The sequence below is a fragment of the Pteropus medius genome, unplaced genomic scaffold, assembly GCF_902729225.1.
Source record: "Pteropus medius unplaced genomic scaffold, Ma_sr-lr_union100, whole genome shotgun sequence".
In the NCBI taxonomy this organism is placed as follows: domain Eukaryota; kingdom Metazoa; phylum Chordata; class Mammalia; order Chiroptera; family Pteropodidae; genus Pteropus; species Pteropus medius.
This window is the reverse complement of record NW_024354875.1, coordinates 38,848,279-38,872,859: the sequence shown is the minus strand read 5'-3', so window position 1 is coordinate 38,872,859 and position 24,581 is coordinate 38,848,279. Positions and strand designations below refer to the sequence as shown.

At 34.5% G+C, this 24,581-nt stretch overlaps 1 long non-coding RNA gene across 1 annotated transcript in view; it reads right to left on the bottom strand.

Annotated features, from left to right (window-relative positions):
* Window positions 1–24,581, bottom strand: part of LOC120596932 (uncharacterized) — a 336,649-nt gene that overhangs the window by 66,683 nt on the left and 245,385 nt on the right. Inside the window, exon 2 of the long non-coding RNA XR_005651260.1 lies at window positions 23,454–23,580. This is a non-coding gene — a long non-coding RNA (uncharacterized LOC120596932). The remainder of the gene's footprint in view (window positions 1–23,453; window positions 23,581–24,581) is intronic.

Genomic DNA, 24,581 nt, shown 5'->3' with positions numbered 1-24,581 from the left:
TTAATCTTATATACATATATCACATGTGGCTACTAACTACCATATAGGACAGTGCAGGCCAAGACTCAGGTTTTCCAAAATTGTGTTTAAAGCCACAATCTGTCATTATAATTTCAACATAACTCTTGCTTCTATAAAATGGGTATATCAAACTTGAATTTCAAATATTATCTATTATTAAAATCTATCAGGTGGGGCCCGACAAAATGGCATAGATAATAGAGGCTTTGTTTATTTCTTCTTGTGACCACATCAAAGTTGTGACAGAAACATGGAGTGAATAGCAAGCAGAGTTGCTTGGGGTCTAGATGAACAGAAGCCCTACAACTAGACAGAGAAATAAGAAATCACCCTGTAATGATAGGAGGTAGGAGGAGGCGAAGATGCGAGGCTGTCCAGTCCCCACGGATGAGTGGGACAGAATACAGTAACTGCAGTTCCTCTTAAAGGGGCCATATTTATATCTGACTTTCGTGGTGACAGACTTGCTTGCTCAGTATTAGCGCCAAGTTGGCTGCTCAGGGACACTGGGAACTTACAGAGGAACACTGAGTTATTGGAGCAACGGCCAGGAGTGAGGCTTTCTCCTGGGAAGAAGTGCTGGCAGTATCCAGTTTTCCTCCATTGAGCCCTCCTCATTCTGTGTGCAGACCCAGTGCTGCCATAGCTGAGATGTCATCGAACTGGATAAAAGAGGTTGCTCCACCCAGAGGATTCCCTAAAACCTTGTTTCTTCCAACTTGTGGGTCTACCCAAGCCATATCCAGTTGTGTCCTCAGCGTGTCCTGTGCCCCTTGATGAGCAGTTCCAAGACCTACACTGGTGGCAGCTGGCCTTGGTTTCTGGCACGGCCTCTTGAGGCAAATATAAGTACAGCATCTGCGGATTGCTTGCTGAATCTTAACAGGTGGCCCTGGAGGGGTACAGGCTAAGGCTAAACTTTGCCTGCAGCTGAACCTCTGTCAGAACTGTGCCACTGGACACCTACTACACAAAGCCATGCTAATTAGACTGGGAGACTTAGGAGCTTTGCTTAGTACATAGAAACAGAAATGGAAAGGCAGCCAAAATGGGAAGACAAAGAAGCAGAACCTATATGAAAGTACAGTACAGAGGTCTAGGAAAAATAGAGTCAAGCAATCTAACAGATGCAGAGTTCAAAAGAGTGGTTATAAAGATGCCCAACTTAGGGGAAGTGTAGATGAACTCACTGAGAACTTTAACAGGGATAAAAAAACATAAAAATGGAAATGGAATTATAAAAGGGAACTGGTCAGAAATGAAGACTACATTATTTGAGATGAAGAGTATATTAGAGGGAATCGACAGAGTAGATGAAGAAGAGGATCAAACCGCTGATATAGAGGAAGGGGAAGCTGAAGACATTCAGTCAGAATGGCAAGAAAAAAGAAGCCAAGAATATGATAATAATTTAAGGAGCCTATGAGACAAAATTAAATATACCGACATCTATGTCATAGGGATACCTGAAGGAGAAGACAGAAAACAAGAAGCTGAGAACCTATTTGAAGAAATAATGATGGAAAACTTTCCTCACTTGGTGAAGGAAATAGATATACAACCCTAGGAAGCTCGGAGAGTCCCAAAAAAGATGAATGCAAAGAGGCCCACACCAAGACATATCATAATTAAAATGCCAAAGGTTAAATACAAAGAGAGAATCTTAAAAGCAGCAAGAGTAAAGCAGTTAGTTACCTACAAGGGAGCACCCATAAGACTGGCAGCTGATTTATCAAAAGAAATCCAGGATCTACAACCAAGAATACTTTATTCAGTAAAGCTATCACTTAGAGTTGAAGGACATATAAAGAGCTTCACAGACCAAAAAAAGCTAAAGAAATTCATCAACACCAAGCCAGTATTACAGGAAATGTTGAAGGGAGTTCTTTAAGAATAAAAAACATGTATCAAAATCATAAAAAAAGAATGTTTTTTTTTTAATAGAAACGTTGACACAAGTATCTCAAATGGAAAAGAATTAAGTTCTCCAACCAAAAGATGGGGTGGCTAAATGGATAAGAAAACATGACCCCTACCTATGTTGCCTACAAGACACTCACTTCAGATTAAAAGATACAGACTAAAAGGAAGGAGATAGAAAAGATATTGCCTTGATAGACATAGAGGGTATTGCGCTGAATGAAGTATGTCAGATAGAGATAGACAAATACTACATGATTTTAAGTAGATGTGCAGTCTAAAAAACAAAATAAATAACAACAACAAAAATGGAAACAAATTCAGAGCATATTTTGAGGGCTACTAGATGGGAGGAGTGTTAGGGGTACAGTGAAAAAGGACAAAGGGATTAAGACGTATAAATGGATAGTTACAAAATAGTCATGTAGATGTAAAGTGCAGCATAAGAAAAACAGTCAACAATGTTGTAATAAATATGTAAGGAGAAAGAAGGGTACTAGATTTAGTGGGGTGATCACTTTGTGAGTTATATAGATCTCTAATCACTATGCCATAATACTGAAACTAATATATTATTGTACGACAACTATAACCGGAAAAAAAATAAAAACTCATTGAATTGCACAATGTAAATATGAGCAACTAACTATCTATTATATTTCGATAAAGCTGTAAAAAAAAACTATCAGGTAAATGTTTCATGTATATGGATCAACTTAATTGTCTAAATAGCATGTGGTCCTAAACTAGAAAGATTCTGAGCAAAGCAAATGATGATTTTTATTCTAAGTAAGGAGAGCTGGTAAAGAGTTAGTGTGTTTGATGGATATGTTTCTACCAGTTTCCATGCCAACAGAATTTTGATTATTATGATATTTGATGGTAATTAATATAATGAAACAAATACAGAATACCTATTCTAAAAAGCATCTTTACTTTCTGGTAATGTGAAATATCCCTAACCTAGGGATCGAGTACTTTCTTTAAGTAAAAATTTTCACTAGGCCTAGACATTATAGAACTCAGAGGACCAGAAAAGTAACTTAATATTTGAAAAATATTAATTTCTTTTTAATTTGAACTCTTTACTGAGGTCCGTATTTTCAAGGGAAATTAAACTGTCCTGTAAAATTACACAGCTATGTATTACATTAACATTTTAAGAGATTGAAATAATAAGAAACCACATTTTTACACTGCAAATGACAACAGTTATAAAATCTTTTATGTAAATCTCTTCATTGCTTAGTATTTAAATTATAAATTAAAAATTGATGAAAAACTGTTGCTTATACTGTATTTGGAGAGTAAAAGAGAACAAGAAATAATTTTCTGAAGCCCCAGACTCAAAAATTAGATTCTGCATTTTGATATTTCAAGTAATATTTCTATAAATATTTTTATTCTAGAATAAGAAATAGTATATAACTACATAATTGATTATGTTTAGCAGTTTTTGGCAACTGAATTTCAGACATTAAATGTTGTCTAGATTACTATTTCTTAATATTCCTAACACATATATGTATATAAATTTATAATTACATATATAATTAAGACCAACATAGAATTCTTTTATTAATATTGCTTAAATGACATCACTAGTCATTTCTCTCTCTCTCATACACACACACATACACATGGCTAAAATACTGTGCATCGCCAAAATATAATTGTCAAAAATTAAAAAATAGACTCATACAAATATAAAATGACTGCATGTCAAGGATTTTTTTTTAACTCATTAAAGAATAGACCAGCAGAACAGTAAACTAATTAAGAGGAAACTTTTATGGACAGCATTTTATAGTATCAGTCAGAAATGTAATGCTGAAATTGGCTATTTTAGAGACAAAACTGATTATTGTTTTATAGAGCAATAAAACATAGTCTTTGTGATTACCTTTTTTACTGTAAGGAAGTAATTTGCATTTCTAGTGAACAAATACATACAATTTCACATGTAACTTACAGATTTGGGTGCTCATCAGTAGCAAATAGTAACTACAACAAAGTACATCCCCTACAGAATTAAGTAGTCCTTGGATGTGCTTGTCAGACAATGCTCTAATAAGATATTGAAGGGATATACAGTCATTCTTTTCTTATTCTCAGTTTTGGATACTTTTTATTTTAAATATAAAGTATTACATTTTAGAATATTTTTATCAAAATAATACTTTAAAAAATTGAACTCCTTATAATAAAAAAGTCATAGATTATTCTTTGGAGGCTCTTGGAAGTTAAATAATTTTGTTTTGTAATTTATGAGAAAAGCTCTTACAAATACTGATAACCTTAGAAGACAGAATTTTGTATATTTTAATATGGTAATAGAAAAAAGTCAAGAATTCCTTCAATTATAAGTATTATAGATATTAGATAAAGTCTAGACAGTATTACCTAGCAGTCAAGTCTATATGCATGACAATGTAGAATATGATCCCTCCAGTTTTCTGCCAGTGATACAGCTACCATTGTAGAGACAATCTGCTGTCATGTGTCAGACTGAGACTCTAAAAACTGAAAAGACTATTTGGCAAATTTCTACTTCCTGGGGACAAAACCTAAAACTGGAATGTAATCATGATGTTGGAAGAATTTACCTTGCTCTTTCCTTGGTCTGTCTATCCTTCCTTCTTTTCTTCCTCCCTCCCTCCCTCCCTCCCTGTTTCTTTCCTGAATGCTCTCACTACAGAACTTTTTGGTATAATGGCCAATGAGTTCAGGTATCTAGCATGCATTTCCTTTTCTATCAAGCAACCACAAAGAAATGTCCAACAGAATAAAAAGAAAAGTGGAGAAAACCTGTGTATTAGTTTTCTGTTGCTGCTATAAAAACTACCTCACACTTCAGTGTCTTAAAACAAGACAAACTTATTAACTACAGGTCTGTAAATCAGAAATCCAATACAGGTCTCACTGGGCTAAAATCAAGGTGTTGGCAGGGCTGCATTCCTTCCTGGAGACTCTGACATAATTCAACTCCTTGCCTTTTCCAGTTTCTAGAGGTCTCCCACATTCCTCTGTCTTCGAAATATCACTTTGAGTCTTTTTCCTAATCACATCTCCCTCTGAATAATCCAGGATTATTCCCCCACCTCAAGGTTCTTAATCATATCCTCATAGTGTCTTTTGCCATGTAAGGTAATATATTTACAGGTTCATGGTATAGTTATGAGCCACTTAAGTATTGAATATGTTCTTAGAAATGTATTGTTAGATGATTTTGTCACTGTGAGAACATCACAGAGCGCACTTACACAAATCTAGATGGTATAGACTTCTACACACCTAGGTTATATGGTTTATCCTATTGCTTCTAAGGTACATGCCTGTACAGTGTGTTACTCAACAAAACAACATGATATTAAATGAAGCACAAGAGAAAAATGATGATGATACAATTAAGAGATATGGTATAGACAAGCCGTAACATGGCATACTGATTTACAGCAACCTTTTTTTTTAATAAGTAGAAAGAATACACTCTAAAATAATGATAAATAGTATAGTAAATACATAAACTAGTAACATGGTCATTTATTATCATTATCAAGTTTTATGTAGTGACACAACTGCATGTACTGTACTTTATATGACTGGCAGCACAGTAGGTTTGTTTATACCAGCATCATCATAAATGTGAGTAATGCATTGTATAAGATGTTACGACATCATCAGGTGATAGGAATTTCTTGGCTTTATTATAATCTTATGGGACTGCCTTCTATATGCAGTCTGTCATTGACCAAAGCATTGTTATGAGGTGCATGACTGTATCTGGGCACCTTTGAGAAGCTATTATTTGTCTATCATGACTGCATCCATGCTGTAGTGTGAAAGTCACTACCTACAGACTCCAAATTTCAGGAAATTTCTTCTAGAACTATGCAGTGGGACCCAGATGAAAGAGGCTTATGTTGTTTTTCCTGTGAGAGTGTGGGATGCCTGAAAAATAATTTTAGGGAACCCAAACAGCCCATAATTAGGTGAGGTTAGGGCAGGGTCATTGAGCAGGATGCAGGGCCAGAAAAAGCAGCTCAGCAAACAGATGAAAAACACAATGACAAGTGCTTCCCCAAGAAGAAACCCTGAACTTGGTTTCTTTCTGAAATGGCTTGGTTTCTTTCTGAAATGGGAAGTTGAAGCAACAGAAAACCACAGCGAAGATTTTTTCCTCTTTTACCTGGTGGCACAAAGTTCTCTCCTAAATTATTCCAGAGACTTAATGCAATTCAATTTAAAGTAATGAGGGAGATATTTGCAATATGATATTAAAACATATGGTAAACTTAAAACAGTGAAAACAAGACATTGAGGAAAGAATAAGCAGACAGCCTTATTACAGATAAGAATTCAGCATAAGAAAAGTGGTATGTTTTTAAAAATTTGTGTTAATGCTATTAAGATTTGGATTAAATATTTCTTCTTTTATGATAGTTTCTTTTCTATATTTTTAAGACTAAATCTGAATTATTATAACATATATAGCATATTTTATCAAAATGCAAAATCATATGGCAACAATATATACCCACATACACAAATAGGCATACACAAATATCACACCTCAGACTTATTAAATTGTAGAACTTAATTAGGCTTTTCTTTGATATCACTTGCCGAAATTAAAGAATATCGAGCTACGTATAACATAAAAAGAAAGTAAAGAACAAAGCCTCCCACGGCTAAGAAGAGTGGATGGTAGAAAGATTACCATATACTGCCCAACATTTTTGGTTTCTCTGTTTTTCGTCAATGCAGATCTGGCAGAGAAACACATGTTTTCAGTTTTGCTCAGTGAAAAAAGATAATCTTCATTTTCAAAATCATTATGCACAATATATGCAAAATGCAATGAGCCAACTGACTCACACTTTGGTGTCATGCAAATAAAACCTAAACACAGGAAAGTGTAACATCTAGTAAAATGTGCATAAAACCACAAAGGCTAAGATAAGAAAATGGATAGCTAGGAAATGCAATTAGCACATTCACAGTGGGCAACTAGTAGGATCTGGAGATGAGCCATACAAATATAAATTTGTGCTTTTGGTTAGAACAATGTTCCATTTATAGGTAAATATAGGCTCACATTTGCAGAGAGGTTTTTGCATTTGATTAAAAAGTGAAAGTGAAAGCTTCTATGAAGATAAGTGGAAAGCAGGTATATAGGTGTGCCAAAATATAAAATTCTAAAAAAATGATAGGTGCATATGCTTCACAATTTTTTGTTATTTCAAATGGTGTTCATATTCTTTTCTAATATGTGAGAAATATTATTCAATCACTCAACATTTAATAATTTAGGTAAGAATCAGAATTTCTACATAAAGATATAAAGATTGACTGTTTTTCCCCAGAATAGTCGATAGTTGAATATATGTAATAAACACTCTCACACACACAGAGTTATTTATAGATCGATCATTTTCGTGGGATGGATAGGTTGGCTTCTTTCAATTAATGGCATTATCTAGACATACAAAATCAGTTTGACCGTTTTGTCAAAATGACAAATTAGAATTGATTAGGAAACCCACAGAGCTCGTCGGATAGTTAGGTTACTAATGCTAACAGACTACCAGGTAGCCAATTATTCCAAGTAGTTAAATTGGTTTGGGTAGTTGAGATATAACCAGAGACTAGTATGACAATAGAGATTACTATTCAGAAGATCAGATTCAAGTGTGGTAAAATAGTGGTGACATGAAAAATTGTGGGGTGGTAAGAGGGCACTGCTTTTCTGAAATACAAGGAAGTCGCTGGAAGGAAAAAGGATGGAAGATAATTTTTTCTATATTATATACAAAATTTTCAATCTTATATACAAAATTCAAAAGTCAGTCTATTTCAGTGGTTTTTGAACTTTTTGGACTTGTGTCACAACTTTCAGTAATTAGCACATGATCACATTCACAGTATAACAACATCTCATCAAACTACAAAAGCAGCCATAGTCATCATAGGATGCAAGCAGCTGGCCTTTAGCACTAGGTCTCTGCTTGAGAATAACTGATTATTGCAGATAAATGCTTTCTTAAAAACCCAAGTGGCAAAGATCTGGAATTTACTAAGGAATCCTCCGTGTTACTTTGAAGCCAGCTTGAAAACACACCAACCAGCTTTTACATCTTCCTCTCAGCAAGTCGTAACCTGTTCCAGAGCAAATCACAGGACTTCTTTTGCTCCATATTCCATCTGACAGACATCTCAATGACCATATGCATCCTTAGTTGTAACCAAAATACATTTTACACATTGCTCAAAATTTGGCAGCACACTCAGGAAACATTTGTGGTACAGCCCCATATGCCCCAGCACGCCAGTGGAGGGCAAATGATTCATTTGATCATTTCAGTCACATAAGAGGCAAACAAAAATGTTTGACAAACATGACTTGAAATGTAGTTTAAGAAAAGAAAGAAAAAGTGAATAAGTAAGCCCTAGTTGATAGTGAGGAGAAAAGGGCATTTCTGAGGTGGTAATAATGGACTATGATTTTAAATTTGAAATACCCATGTAGAGTTCTCTATTCTGCATTTTCCTTTAATTGACACTGGAACATATCCAAATGTTTGTTGTTGATGTGTATTTATATGGTAGAAGGGTGCAATCTGTGAGCTACAAGAGGATCATGACAGCTGGTAATTTATTTCTAGTTTATTAATATTTTGCAAGTATATTCTTTGAAATTATTTGTTTAGGAGGAATTGAGAAGTTAGATAAAATTCCCTATTTAGAGCTTTGTAGTCAGTATGAGTTTGTGTTCTAGTTCTATAAGGGACTAGCTATGTAAACCTTGGCATGATACTTAAAATCTAGACCTTAGTTTTCATATTTGTAAAATGTAGTTAATTAATAAAGATCTACTTCATAGGGTTACTGAGAAGATTAGGTAATATCATACATAGAAAGTGCTTAGCACAGTACTTGCAAATAAGAAGTCCTCAGTAAATATAACCACCTATTTGATCCAGCCTAGATCAACTATGTCCAGATATTTAAACCTTCAGGAGGTAAGGAAAACAGAAATGTAACTCTGAAGTCACCTGATAACCAAATTCAGAATGTCACAGGCCCTGAGAAGCTTAAATTAGCATGATAATGGTGAGTAACTTCCAGGAAACAGTCTGAGAAACACATATAAATGAAAATTATTCTGTATAAAAAACATCTATCATTTAATCTAGGATTTATGTGAACCCAAGCATGTGAATTTCTTCCTTCAGTTCTTCCATGAAGTATTTTCATATATATGCTATGCAATGAGGACGGCCACAAAGTCGCGTGATTATGTGAAACAAAGTGAAGAATATCAGAATAATTATTGCTTTTCATTATTGAGTAATTGTTTTCAGAATTCATTTGGCAGGCATCTGTTTCTTATGTTCAGAAGAATTCAGGAGGTAGTTCTACAATTTCCATTTCATACAATAAAAAGTCTAGGAACACAAACAGATGTTCTCTTATTTTGCTAAGATATGTTGAAATACAGGATAAGGACTTGGAATATTTGAGAAAACAAAGTAGGATCAACAGGTACTTGCTGAGAAAAGTAGGGCTAAGCATGACATAACTAGGATCCAGACAGCCATTCTAGAGAGCAATGCAATGGAGAGGAGATACCACCAAGGCCACTGGACATTCCAGCAGGTGTCAGATTGGCCCAAAGGTGAGCTTAGTTTGGACTCTAACTAAGTTACAAAAGATTTCTCTTTCAGGTCACTTGGATAATAGCTTGGGTTCTTTTACTTATCCATTTACTTTCAGGCCATGGGAAAATATCAGCTTCAAAGTTGGCCTTTCATTTTCTGGGGAAGACTGAAACTTATAAAATGCCACAATCTCCCATGATCAGAGACAATGACTTTCATTGGATGAGTTCTGTTTAGCTGAGTAGCTCTCTGCTCTACTTATAGCTTCTTAAACATCACAAAGTTATTTTTTTCTTTTAAAAAAGCTGATAAGAAAATTGAAAGGTATAGTTCTTCATTTTAAAAGTCTGTCTTAAAGATAATGAAATCTGTGTTTCATGAAATTTATGATTAATTTATATGAAGAAATTTAGAGTGATATAAAGTTTAAAGATTTTTATGGGCCTTTTAACAATTCTGGTACTTTTTTTTTTATTATAAAGGCCATTTTATCTCACAAATGAGTCCAACTTATCCTTAACTATGACACCAAAGAAGTAAAGACCCAGCTCCTCACCTTCTGATAAAACAATAATGGTTCAATCAAATCAATAATTCTTTAAATCAAAACTTGAATTTACTGTGTTCTTTCTTATATTAGGAATCATTGCAATACACTTCCCAATTTGAATATTTGAGTTTAAATCATAAAATAAACTAGCACTATACACATTTTTTTTGATGTTTCATCCTGTCCTAAATAAGAAGTTATTTTTAAAACACTGTTAGCCTAAAATTAGCCTAAAGTTAAATTTCAAATGCAAAAAAGTGCAAATAATTTTGCCTATTCTAGCATCTAGAATCAAATCTTTGTGGTTTTAATAATTATAATTTCTATCAATTTAACAATAACTGTCAATAATTTTTGGTAGTTAGAATCACAGAAATTAAAGTTTTTGAGTTATAAAGTTTCCTTAAGAAACACTGAATGCAATCTTCTCTGTTATAAGGTAAGGTAATGGAGCTGTGGATGCCCAGGGCAGTGCCTGCATCTTGACTCATCCTAAGTCTAAATATACATCTTGGTCAACCAAGCTGTTTGGAATTTGGCTTTCCTTCATGACATATGCAGTAGGTTCCACACCTAGACCAAACTACAGGTAGAATGTTGAGTCATTTTATATAAGGATGATTTTTCTAAGAAGGTAGCTACTATGTGTCATGGATTGATCAATAATATATATGCAAATTGAAATTCTACAGAATTACACAAGTCCAGATGTAGATAATTAAAATAAGTTAAATTGAGCTGTCAAGAAGAAGGAAAATATTTCTGGGTCTAGACCAGATTTCTAATTCAATTTAATTGTTACATATTGTTGAAAGTTACAGGTTGGATTCCCTTGGAACTCTGAGACTAGCCCTTAAGGCACACGTAGCTTATTTGGGAAATGATCATAGGAAACAACAACTGGGAAGTGGAGAAGTGAGACAGGGAAAGGTAGACAATATATAAAGTGTTTAATGAGCAGCTTATCACCATGAGCTATTGTGGCTCAATTCTACTGGAGACCCATGGGAGATGATGTAAAATAAATCTTGGGGTTATCATATCTGGGGATAAGAATGCTGGAGATTGTTATTAGTTGCAGGATGCTCCCAGAAGTGTTAGCTTTTTAGCATTTCTGGTCTTCCCTCCTCCTGTCTGTCCTAATTGATGTAGGTGGCATATACTTAGTTGTATTCAACACATATATATGTGGAAGTGTCTAATTGATTAATTAACACCTTTTGACACATGGTAGTACAATGGGAAAAGTCTGAATTTACCAGATTCTTGCTACTGTACAAAGTAAAAAGATACAATAGCAAGATAGTCTCAGAATGTGGGAATAAAGTGACTGTGAGAAGGATATTATAGAAAATAGTGGGCAATAACAGCAGGTTCTTCCGACCTACTTATTGGGGTGTCGCTTTATGTGAATTCTGCCTATAACATCAGGTCTAAGTCTGCTGATAAAGATTAAACTGCATTATCATGACTAAAGACTCATGGATTCAGTCAAAATGAGGTGTTTAGCGAAAAAAAGGAGGGGCAGTTTTTAGTGCTCCTATGATACTCTACCACGAATGAAGCTAGAACTCATGCCACTAATGATGTAGGTCATATTGCTAGCTCTACTTAATCTTATCCGTGGTCACCAAATAAACTTCTGATTTTAATTTGGTTTCCCAGTAGGACTGAATTACAAAGAGAAGAGGTACTAGGCAGAGGATATCCATGCCTGGTTGCCTTGACCATTTTGTTTTCATTATAAATAAGTAAATTTTTAAAACCTAATCTCAGCCTATACCTTTGGGATTGATATTATGATGCTGGTCATGAAAAAGTCAAGTTTCTGGGCCCAGATAATGGCGACTTCCCAATATTGTGAGTCTATCTGTAATGCTTCTTTGTGACTACCTGGTTAGTGTTTCTCTGGCATAACCTTTACAACTCTCAACAATAAAGATCCAAGTTCTAGGTACTGAATTGTAGGATGATGATGTCTCTATTTGCATTTCTATAAACCCTTTATTCATCTGTAGAAATTAGATTTTAACACTGGCCATTGCAGCAGTGACTAGAATAGAATGTGCAGTTCAGTTTAACTCTAAGTTAAAATTAGTTGGGAAGACATTCAGTTACTTATGCATTCCTCAGAACTCTTAGTGCTTTAAAGTGCTTTGTGAAAGAGTTTATAGGTTTAAAATGTTTGAATACATCACACACTCTATTTCTACTTAGAGATTCAGAATGTGTATTAGCCTTTAAAGATCTGAGAAGTCTGGAGGATATCTCTTTAACTTTAACACAGTATTCTCCCTCTCTTTGCCACTCCTGCCCCCTTTGTTTAACCAAACATTTATTAATATCCCTCTGAACACATTTGTGGATTATCATTGCCAATCTCTTATCCTATTTCATGTATAAAAGTCAATTAATATTATTAAGGTTTGTAATTGGGAAAATTAATCTGGTTTTACACATTTATAAAGGTTGAATGCATCATGATTATTTACTTTGCCCTGCAATAATATTCAAATCAATTTCTGCTTATCTCCCTTTTACATGAGGTTTGTCCTCTAAGTAACATTCAGTTTACCAAATATGGCAAAAATGCATTTTTATTTCTCACATAGCTAGAAAATCTTTGCAGTATCTGTGCAAATAATTTTCTTCCTGCATTTCTTACTGTACATCTATTTGCATTGTTCTGTCAATATGCTTGAGTTGCAATGTAAACACTAAAATGATCTGAAATTCTTTCTAACAGAGAGGTTTCCACCACTGATATTCATTTCTCATTGTATGTTTTGCTATGTGAACAATTCCTTTCTTCATTCACACATTAAAGCTTTGCCAGAGGCAAGTGTTTATGACATTAATATACAGAATGTTGTATGTATCTCTTTTATTATTTGGAAGGAGAGCAGATAAAAACAACTCTGAATTCTAAAGGTATAAGCAAATACAAAAGATTTCAAAGACTGCGTACTAGCAGAGGTTTTCCTCAAGTTCAATATGCAGCCATCTAATACTGGGGATGGGGTGTTTGTGTACATGTGTGCACACATGTGTGCCTGTGTTCATGTGTGGCTATCAGAGAGACACAGAAATAAAGGTTTGCCTCACAGACTTGTTTTAAATGCTGCTCTTCTTCTTGCCTCTAAAAAGAGATTGGAAACAATTTTGTAACATACTGTTGACCTTAAACAAATAGCCAGATATTCTCCAGAAAAATGGGTTTATTCGGGAACAACAAAGAATTCTAATTTAAGACATATGGTCTAATGCCAAACCACACCACAGTCAAGCGAAACAAAGGAGAAAAACTCTCTTAAGAGCCTGGGAGGGGCAGTTGCAAACAAAAAGTCTATTGGAGGAAATTAGAAGTCAAAGAATAGTGACTTTTCATTGGCTGAGAAGGCAGTCTGTCATTGACTAAGCTGTTAGTGGGCAAGGAGGAATCTCTTCTTCATCCTGCTGCAGTAGTAGTAATTTATTTCTGTCAGAGATGCAAAGGATGTCTCTTCCTGTTGGGGTCAGTAGTGTGCGTTGAGTGTCCTGAATTGAGAGTTCTCTGTTCTAGTCTCCCCTAACTCCATTTTAAATGAAGTTTCTGTTTATTAATTTTCATAATACTTACTAATATAAAATACAATTTTGAAATATCACAGTGATTTCATAACTACTGATGCAAGAATGCTTAAACTAATTAACGGTTTGCATTCAAGGAAAAAATATGATGAAAAGAGAAAAACATTGGGCTGCATACAACTACTTTTGTGAAAATCCTAAATGAAGTTTGGGGGTATCCAGAGGAAGTAAAAGAAACCAGAAGAGGCACCACTACTGTCAGACTCTCCCCGAGGCTATGTGATCTAGTAGATTAGGCACTTTTACAAATGAGCCTCAAGCTTAATCTCAGCTATAAAAAGATACTCGTGGAACTTGTAATAACTTTCTAAAGCACTTTCCATAGCACTCTCTCATTTAGCAATTTTTTTTCATTAGACACATTTATGATAAACACTTATATGTATCACATAATTTCTATTTAGCCATACCTCTGAGGAACTCAGAACTATATGAATATTTTCAGCTTCCATTATTAATCACATTCATTAGTATGAAGGAGGGAGCAGCCAGAAAATATCATTCCCATTTTATAGACTAGAGAATAGAAACTAGTTTGTTCAAGTTCACAGAAAGGACCTGGAATGGACACAGGTGAATAAAGTAAATTCCAAGACTTGATTAGCCCAAAGCTCACTACTGCATCCGTAGAGACTGGAAGCTGGAAGATAAGCCAGTGATATGTCTTTGGGGGCTAGAAGCAGAACATAAGGAGTCAGTTTCTTCCAAAATCATACCACTGCCATGCAACAAGGTAGTCCTTATGTACATCATGAACTATGAATTTCAGACATGAAGTAGAGCCCAGAAGGACAGTTAATGAGTGGAGTTAACCCAGAAAGCAAGTTGGATTAACCTGTAAATCAATCCCACACACTCTTCCTGAAACAAAGGTAGCCTTTCCCTCTTGGTAATGAAAGTATAGGAAATGGAAACCCTGGAGGAGGCACACAGATGCTTTTCTGCTTCTCTGTACCTCGTGAAAGCTATAAAGGGAAAAGAGAGAATTAGCTAATGCTATATTCAGAAAATGAAGTGTTGGGTGAAATCCCAAGTCTCGCTTTTATAGCCACCAAAAAGTTACAGTTCAGGACTCACACTGGGAAGCAAGCTGAGAGTCATGTGAAATTGATGGCCCATATCATAGGACAGCACCACTGACACTTTTAAGCCCACTGATGCCGTACTTAGCACAGCATGAGACACTTGAAAATCAGAAAAGTCCACATATCATTTTTTTAAAAACAGCTTTAGGGAGGTATAACTGATGTACAATAAACTGCAAATATTAAAAGTGTAGAATTTGATAAGTTTCAACATACATATACATCCACGACACCATTAGCACGACAAGAGTGTGGCATATTTATCTCCCTCAAGAGTTTCCTCATTTCACGAATTCCTGTCCAGAGAATTCTCTCTGATCGCTACAGTGCACCCCTATGAGTGGTGAAATAGCCCAAGCAAAGTAGCCAGAAAGCCACTACATATGAAAAAAAGGCTTAGTCCAATTGTATTCAGTCTCTGACATTCCTTTGAACTGACGAGTCATTGACACTTAGCAGAGAACATCATATAGCCAGTCCCTCTCTGTTAGTCAGACCTTATATTAGTTTCCTATTGCTGCTTTAATGAATTGCCACATCTTGGTGGCTTAAACAACACAAATTTATTATCTCACAAGTCTGGATGTCAAAGTTCCGAAATGAGTTGCAATGGGCTGAAATCAAGGTGTCAGCAGGGCTGCACTCCTTTCTGGAGGCTCTAGGGGAGGATCTGTTTCCTCATCTTTTCTAGCTTCTAGAGGCTGCTGGCATTTATTGGCAGCTGAGTCAGCAGTGTCAGATTGAGTCCTCAAATGGCATTACTCCAATCTCCTCTTCTGTCATCACATCTCCTTCTCTGACTCTATCTAGGCTTCTGTCTTTCTTTTACAGACCCATGTGATTACAGGGGCCTACCTAGAAAATCCAGGATAATCTCTTTATCTGAAGGACAGCTGATTAGCAACTCTAATTCCAACTGCAACCTTAATTCCCCTATGCCACATATCACCATGCTCCTAGGTTCTGCAGATTAGGACAGGGATATCTTTGGAAGATCTTTATTCTGCCTAACACAGTTCTAGAGCTGCCCATGTCCCCACCCACTGTCACGCTGTCTCTAGAGAGTCATGGGTGTTCATAGTATGTGAAAGTTAATTCGTACCTTGGTTAATTCTTGCTTTTTTATGTTTTTCAAGTATTTTCACACGTATATCTCTCAATTCTTAAGAAGCATGACAAATCCTCATTCTACAGATGAAAAATGAGGCAAAGAAGAACTGACTTTGCTATTCTGTATATGGAATTATTAGCAGTGCTGATACTAAAGTCCAGTTTGTCTCCAGATTTGATATTATTTTTGCTATTTAACTCTACCTCTCATGGAGCTACACATTTAATAATAATCATATTAAATAAATGCATATGCACATTCTTGGTCTCTCTATTCACTGACGAAGTGGGGACAATGATACTTTCCTCTTAGAGCTGCTGATAAAATAAAGAGAAAAGGTATTTAGTGCCGGACACATAGATAAGAGAAAGAAACTAGTGTCTTCATGGCTGCATTTCACACATCTCCCCTCACATTCCCCAAAGTGTTTGGTTTGGCTAAAACAACATTTAAAAATTAAGATTTGAGGGCCTTTAGGTTGGCTCATAATTTCTAGGACCTGCCAGTCCCTAATGTTTTATCACCTGCTTGGGCATTATAGGCCCATAAATTTGTATCTTTGAAATAGGTCAGCGAGGAAAAATGAAAAAAAAAAAAAGAGTATTTTGAGACAGCAATTCTTTCTTAATATATATATAAGCATTCAAACTCATTGGTTAAGAAACAGTGCATTAGATTATGCTTCTTTTCTTCAGGCAAATCCGAACCAGTTACCAGAAAAAAGAAAAAAGAAAGAAAGAGAAAAAAAAAAGTAAAACCAAAAAGTCCGTCTTAGTTTGAGCTATTTTCCTCTCTAGAGTCATGATTTTTTATGTTTTGGATTCAAAACAAGAATCCATTTTAGAAATAATGATAGTAACAGTTATAGAAGAATAGATAATTTTTTAAAAAGCAATATATTCCAAAATCATTCAGAAAGCATAGCTGGTTTGGACAATAAGATGCTCAATTCCAGACAACTTAAACTAAAATCTAATGAAAGATATTAGGAAGCATTAGAAATTAGGACAAATATTAAGGAACATAAATTGATTACATTAAAAAGCCATTTCAATTTGTCTTAAAATAACATCTGTCTTATAGGTTTTTACACATCTGCTCCTTATTTCCCAGTAAAAAGAGATGGCAACTTTCAATAATATTGAAAACCAGTGCTGTCTGACATGTTGTTAATGGAATCTGGGGATAAGATCCACTAAGCATGAGACTAATAGCCAGCCTATATTTGCCTATGTGACCAAGCAATTGCTTGGAAAAAAAGTGGTGGGGGAGGGAAAGATATTTTATTTATTCTCTATTCTCTGACCTATATCTTAGAAATTAAGTATTTGAACCATGCACAAAACTGAACAGCTTCCTTACTCAATTTTAAGTATCACAGAGCAGGAAATGGACTTGTTTTTGCTGACACTTTAGAATCCAGGATCTACTATAGTGCCTGAAGTATACAGATTAATTATTTTTGGATGAATAGAAGTAGCTAGTAAGAACTAAAATCCAAAAATTTAAGAACATTAATAAAAATTTTAAAAAAGCAAAAAAAGTTGTTGGACTAAAATAAAATATATGGATGTGGCTTGAAAGATATTTGCTAGCTTGAGGTAAAATCAACAGACATACTTACAGATATTCTAGGGTTTTCTTCTAATTCCAAGAAAAAAGAAAAATATTTATGACAATTTAGGAAAGTCATTCTTGTTATTACTTTTTAGTATAGAGGGAGCAAATACTGCTGAGGGGCATCCTAGGATTAGAGCTGCTTTGGAAGTGTAGTCAAATTTAACTTGCCAAAAGTACAGAAGTGGGATGTGCATTTGAGAGCTGTCCTATACTCATATAATGGCAGTTTGGTCACAGAGAGACTCCTGGTCTATAAAGTCAGAGACCATGTTTTAGGCTCACTAAGCACTAATTAAGCATGTTATTTCTTGGGCTTCAGTTTTGTTTGTTTGTTTGCTTTCACTTGCACATTGAAGAGTTTAGTCTCCTAAGGGTTTCGGCTTGGTGACCTGTTAGCTGAATCTAGCCTGCATAGGTTTTGTTTGGAAAGGTGAAGTAAAACTGTATTTGTAGAAGATATGATTATGTACAGAGAAAATCCAGATGAATCCATAAGCAAACTATAAGAACTAATAAGCAAGTTTTGTAAGGTTGTATGAGAGAGTCTATTTACAAAAAATAGTGTTTTTACATTTTAGCATTGACCAATTGGGAGATAAAAAAATCAACAACAACATAATAGCATTAAAAAACATCCCCATCAAACTCTTAAAAATAAATTTAATGAAAGGTTTATAAGATCTGTATACTGAAAATTATTAAATATTACTTAGAGAAAATAAAGAAGCTCTAAATAAAGGAAGAAATATACCATGTTTGCGGGGGTCAGGATCTAATCTCCCTGAGTTTCTCTGGGATGTGCCACCCCAGCACGCAGATCATTTCAAGCTGAAAATAATTAAAGCCCAACAAACTCAGGAAGAGGTTTTTGTTTTGTTTTGCTTTGTTTTTGTTTTTTAATCTCCCTTTTTTCCTTCTTAAAGAGATTTGGGTAGTAAAACCTGCTTCAGGAAGGGAACCTTAACATAATCACCTTGGTATATACACTTTAGCACATAGGAAGTAAGTATGGAAGGCAGGAAGGATCTATGCAAAAATCTGTTCATTAGATTCCCTTCTGTCCCATTGTTTCTGGATTGCCTAGCAAGAATTGTTTGCCACTTTCTTGGCTACCTGTTAACTGCCAATTTCCTCTTTGAAATCTCAAACCCTTTCTCTGCCTTTTCTACTGTGCCCGAGATGACATATATACCTCATTTTATCTCACTTTCTTTGGAATCTTCATTCTTATGTGAATTCCTCATGTGCACTTATTAAATTTTGATTTTCTCCTGTTCATTTGTTTCTGTTAATTTGATTATTAGCCTCGCTAGAAGACTTAGAAGGTGGGAGGAAAATTATTTTTTTATACTCCCACATGTTCATTAATTGAAAAGCTCAGTATTTTTAGAGGTTAATTATTCCCAAATTTATCTACAGATTCAATCAAAATCCCGGCAGACTATTTTGTAGAAGTAGAAAAGCTGATTCTAAAATTCATATAGAAGTGCAAAAAAACTAGAATATCCATGAAAATTTTGAAGAAAAATAATTGAAGACAACTTAAATTTGAAATATACCATAAAGCCAAAAATTAAATTAGTATACTATTAACATAAGAATAAACAAATCAGCAGACAGAATAGAGTTCAGAAATAGATTCGCCCACATATGGCATATTAAGTTTTAATAAAAGTACCAAAGAAATTAAGCAAGAAAGGCAAATATTTTCAACAAATGTTGCCAGAAAAACTTGATATTCTACAGAAAACAAAAATGCAAAATCAAAACAAAACAAAAAAACATAACCTTGACACCCTTCCTAACACCGTACATAAGAGTTAACTCGAAGCCGCTCACAGACTGCTTTGTCAAATCTAAAAAGATATAACTTCTGGAAGAAAACATAAAAAGACATTTTCCTGACTACAGAGTAGGCAAAGATTTCTTGGGGCACAGAAATTATTAAGCACAAAGAATAAATTGATAAATTGATAAATAGGACTTCATCAAAATTAAAAACTTCTTATCGAAAAATACTGTTAAGGAAGTAAAAAGGAAAGTCTCACACTGGGGTAAAATACTCACGATATATATATCTGATAAGTAACTTTCATTCAAAACATAAAGAGAACTGCAAAAAATAAACAAAATAAACTACAGACACTTTGACATACACTTCATAAAAGACATATGATTGATCAGCATATAAAAAGATCGTCATTAGTAATTAGAAAAATGTAATTAAAACCATGAGATGGTACCACTTCACACTCATAGAATGGATTAAATTAAGAAGATTGATCACACGAAGTATCGATAATAATTTGGATCAACTAGAACTCTTAATACATTGACAGCGACAGTGTAAAATGATATAACCACTTTTGGCAAATGAGAATTTTTTTTTTTTAAGTAAAGTTAAACATACATCTTTCCTGTGACTCAGAAATTTTATCCAAGAAAAATGAAAGCATATGTCTACAGAGAGTTGTACAAGAATTTCATAATAACTTTGTTGTTAATAACCAAAAACTGAAAACAGCTCAAATGTTCATCAATAGATCAACAGAAAATGAATAACTAAATTGTGGAATAGTCGCATAATGGAATTTACTTAGAAATTAAAAGACTATGGTTACACACACAACAATACGGATATCTCTATTATGTTGAAAAAAAAGAAACCAGACACAGGATAAACTTCGATTCCATATATTTTAGTTCAAGAACAGTATAGCACTCTAGAACAAGTGTTGGCAAACTTTCCCCGTAACGGGCCAGATAATAATATTTTAGGCTTTGTGATGATAAGTTTTTAATATCTATATTTGTTTTGTCTTTAAAGCAAACATTTCTGGATCAAAGGCAGATTATTATTACTTACACCAATCACCACATAGGTAGGTTCCCTACTCTGTTCTCTCCCTTTAGGCTAAGTAATGAAAGTTGGAAATTTAGGCCTACAATACAAAAAGGAAGTTTTTGTAACATAGGAAAAGAACCTCAGACCATTTATGAATCTGGGAGTTTGCATGGGAACTGCTATACAGCTGTCCTTCACTATTCTGAGAAAAGGACATAAATCTTATCTCCCTAATGAAAGTAAATCTTCACTGGGAAGAAAACAGGAAGGTCCCTATTTTACAGTCCTTTGCAATGAAAACAAATGGCTCCCGGTTTCATCTCTCTTTGAAATGTAAATATATACCTTTCAAATGTGAAGAGTAAAAATGTTTCTATGGTAAAAAAGGAGGCATTTTCTATCTTTAGGGCACACAATTTCTATTGTTCAGGAGACTGGGTCTCTACCAATACACTGAGAAATCCAGAAAAGACTGACTTTCCCAGTGTGGGGTCATGTCTGTCTCAACCACTCAAATTGGCCCTTGTGGTGTAAAATCAGCAGTATAGGTACCTTAAAAAAATGGGTGTGACTTCATTCCAATAAAACCTTGTTTATACAAACATGTGATAGGCAGATTTAACTCGTCTGAGCTGTCATTTGCCAACCTCTGATAGAAATTAGAGCAATGGTTTCCTCAGGAGTGATGCTTATTGACAATGAGGGCAAGAGCGGTGAAAATATTCTTCATTTTGACTTGGGTGATTGTTATTTGGGGTATATATTGTCGAAAATCATTAAACTGTGCTGTTCAGATCTGTGTATTTTATTTCTGTAAAATTAACCTGATTTAAAAAAAATCACTACAGCCTCCTACATCCATTAAAAAGATAATAAGGGAATACTATGAACAATTTTATGCTCCTTAATTCAACAACCTAGAAGAAATAGAACAATTCCTTGAAAACTACAAACTGCAAAAAGTCAACCAAGACGAAATAATCTGAATAGCCATATAATTTTTAAAGAAATTGAATTCATAATTTAAAAGGTCCTGATAAAGATATCTCCAGGACAAAATGGTTTCATTGGAGAATTCTATTAAGCATTTAAGAAGAATTAATATGAATTCTACACAACCTCTTCCAGAATACAGAAGAGTAAAGGGTATTTCCAACTTGTTTTATGAGGCCAGTATTAACCTCATAACAAATTAGATTAACACAGTACAAAAATTAAACAAAGCAAAGCTATAAAGTAATGACCCTCATAAATATAGACATAAAAATCCTTAAATAATATTACCAAAGAGAATTCTGAAATATCTAAAAATCTATTACACACCATGATCAAGTGGGGTTTTTTCCAAGGATGAGAGGCCAGCTTATCATTTGAAAATCTATTGATGCAATCTACCAAAACTAAATTCTAGATCTATAAAATTTTTAGGTTATCTACAAAAGGAGTAAAAATCAATGTGCCCTCAGATTTTACCTGTCAACATTAAGTGCAGATGAAGTCTCCTATATTTAAATGGTAAATAAAAGAGAGCATGATCCTAATTCTTACAGAAAACAGACATCCTTATTCACGTGTGCATATCTAAACACACATATCTAGTTCTAGATACATATTTAAAAAAAAAGGATATGTTTTTAAATGGTGGTGTTTTCAGGTAGTAGAATTATATGTGGTTTAAATTTTCATTTTAAAATATACTTTCTACAATGGATCTGAATATTTAGATTCAGGAAAAAGTAAATAAAAGTAATCTGAAGAAAGATATGCATTGGTGTTTCTTCTAAGTAATTTTAGCTATCTCTTTTTTTAAATCTTGAAAATTACATCAGAGGTCAATATAAATAATTCTATAATTCCAGGGAACACTAAACTGCTCTCACAGATAATTCCCCTAAAATTTATATCCAAAGGACAATGCGTAAGTCATTTGATGATTACAACTTTAACAAATGATCACCAAACCAGGTTTAAAGAGATTGCAAAGTGGATTAACACTGGCATGCTGGAAAAAATGATACAATTTCCCAACATGAACTGTTGTGGCCAAGTCATAGGAATTTACCTTTTTAAAATGTATCTTAACACCAACATTCCAGTATGACAAATTAGGTGCCTTCTGTAGATAGATGCTATTATAAAAATACAAATGAAAAGTACATTGGTGGCCATTACTATGCTAATAGTCCAGTATTGATATAATGTCCAGGAATCATATGTGATTACAGTGAAAGCCCCATGGCATAGATCTGCCATTAGTTTCTTAAATAATCATATGAAAAGTTAAAATAGTGAGTCTTAGGGCATCTTTACCAAACAAAAAATTATATTTTCATTAGCAATAATATATCAATTTCTATTTTAAATAGGCTTTAATGAATAAGGCATGTATTTAATGTCATAGCATAGAATCCCAGATATCTCTTTCCTGGTTAATGTGTAATATATTTTCAACAATTCCCAACACACACACACACACACACACACACACACACACACACACACACACACCTGGAGTATGAGTGTTAGCATTTTTATTTATCCACAACAGAGAGGGAGCTGGAGAAGTAGAGGGAGCAAAGGGAAAAGGAACACTTGAAAGTAAAAGAGCCTGAGGTCTGAGTTGACACGCTCCTTCTCTACCATCTCTTTCTGCTTTGAACTCATTTATCTTACCCCAGAAACTCTACCCATAGTCTAATTAATAAAAATGACATTAACGTGAGCTAAAGCTCTTCTAGGTTCCCCACTGTACCATAGGGCTATAAAACCTAGAAACCACATTCCACAGATTCTCTTGACAGCAGGATGCTAGTAATAATCTACCACTGAGAGGCACTTACGTGAGATTTGTAAGAAAGAAAAGAAAAGCCATATTCTTTAGTTTGAGATAGTAATGGTAGATGGTAGAAGTAGATGGTAGAGGTAAGGTTTTACCTTTGCCATTTGTTATCCTCCTGAGTATCAGCCACTTAGATGCTTCAGGTATCTGAGACCTTTGGTGGTGACTTACCTACAATTCTTATATATTGAGATTTCCCAAAAAAGGCCTTTCTTGGCTTCACTTCTATCTTCCTACAGTTGTATGAAACTTTAACTCCATGTTTGATCTGCAGAGCAGCAATGTCTTATGATTTGACCTAAAAACAATATAAATATTGAAATTTTTTTCAGTAAAAAGTAATAATAATACCATCAATCCCCCAAATGGGCCACAATTTTATCTTAAAAAATGGGCTGGGAAAGTATATGCCTTTTTCACAAGGAAAAGTATGTCTATTAAAGGTATAATAACAGCATCCTACACATATCTCCTGTTATTACAAAACATTTCTCCTTACTTGGCCACCCCAGCTCTTGATAAGCTTGGAACATTCATCTTCTATTAGCACATTCAGTCTTGCCCTGGATTCTAGAATAGCCCAGGCTCAATAAAAGATGTGCGTGTTACTTTTGAGTCATACACACATATTCCTTTGCGCAGACCCCCCGCCTCCCCACCACCTTGTACTTCACATACTGTGCCACAGACTAATATCCCACTTTCTTCCTAATTGTCCCCATCTAATAAATCTGGACCCCTACCACTTGTCAAGGGTCAACAGCCAATAGCTATAGGTTTCTGGGTCTGTCCACAAGTAGCCAGACCTCAAGTGTAACTTTGCTCTACTTGACTATCAGGGTACTGTTTTCCTCATTTTGTATTCCATAGTATTGATAGATGTATTGAATGATAACTAAATATTGCTATACTATTGTGAACAGTGCCTAGCATACTTCATTAATATTAAATGAAAGAATAAATAAAAAGATGAAAGACTGCTCAGAGCAGATCAAGGTTAATGGGAACTTAGTATAGGAACATAAAAATACCTATAAAGAGTCTTTTATACACATTTATTTCAAGAATTCAGGTCATGCAGGTACTTGGTTGAGGTTAAGCCCAAGTCTTTGCCTGCTTGGTCAAAATCGACTCTTTTTTTTTTTCCATGAAACAATACAGACTTGGGCAGATGTTTCTGAAGTAGGTAAGTATGGTCTTTAACCACATGGCGGAAGTTGGCTCAGCACCTGATAGCCCCCTTTGAAGACTGCAAAAAAGAGGAAAGAAAGGAAATCAGCTTCTTTTTTGGGACAACTT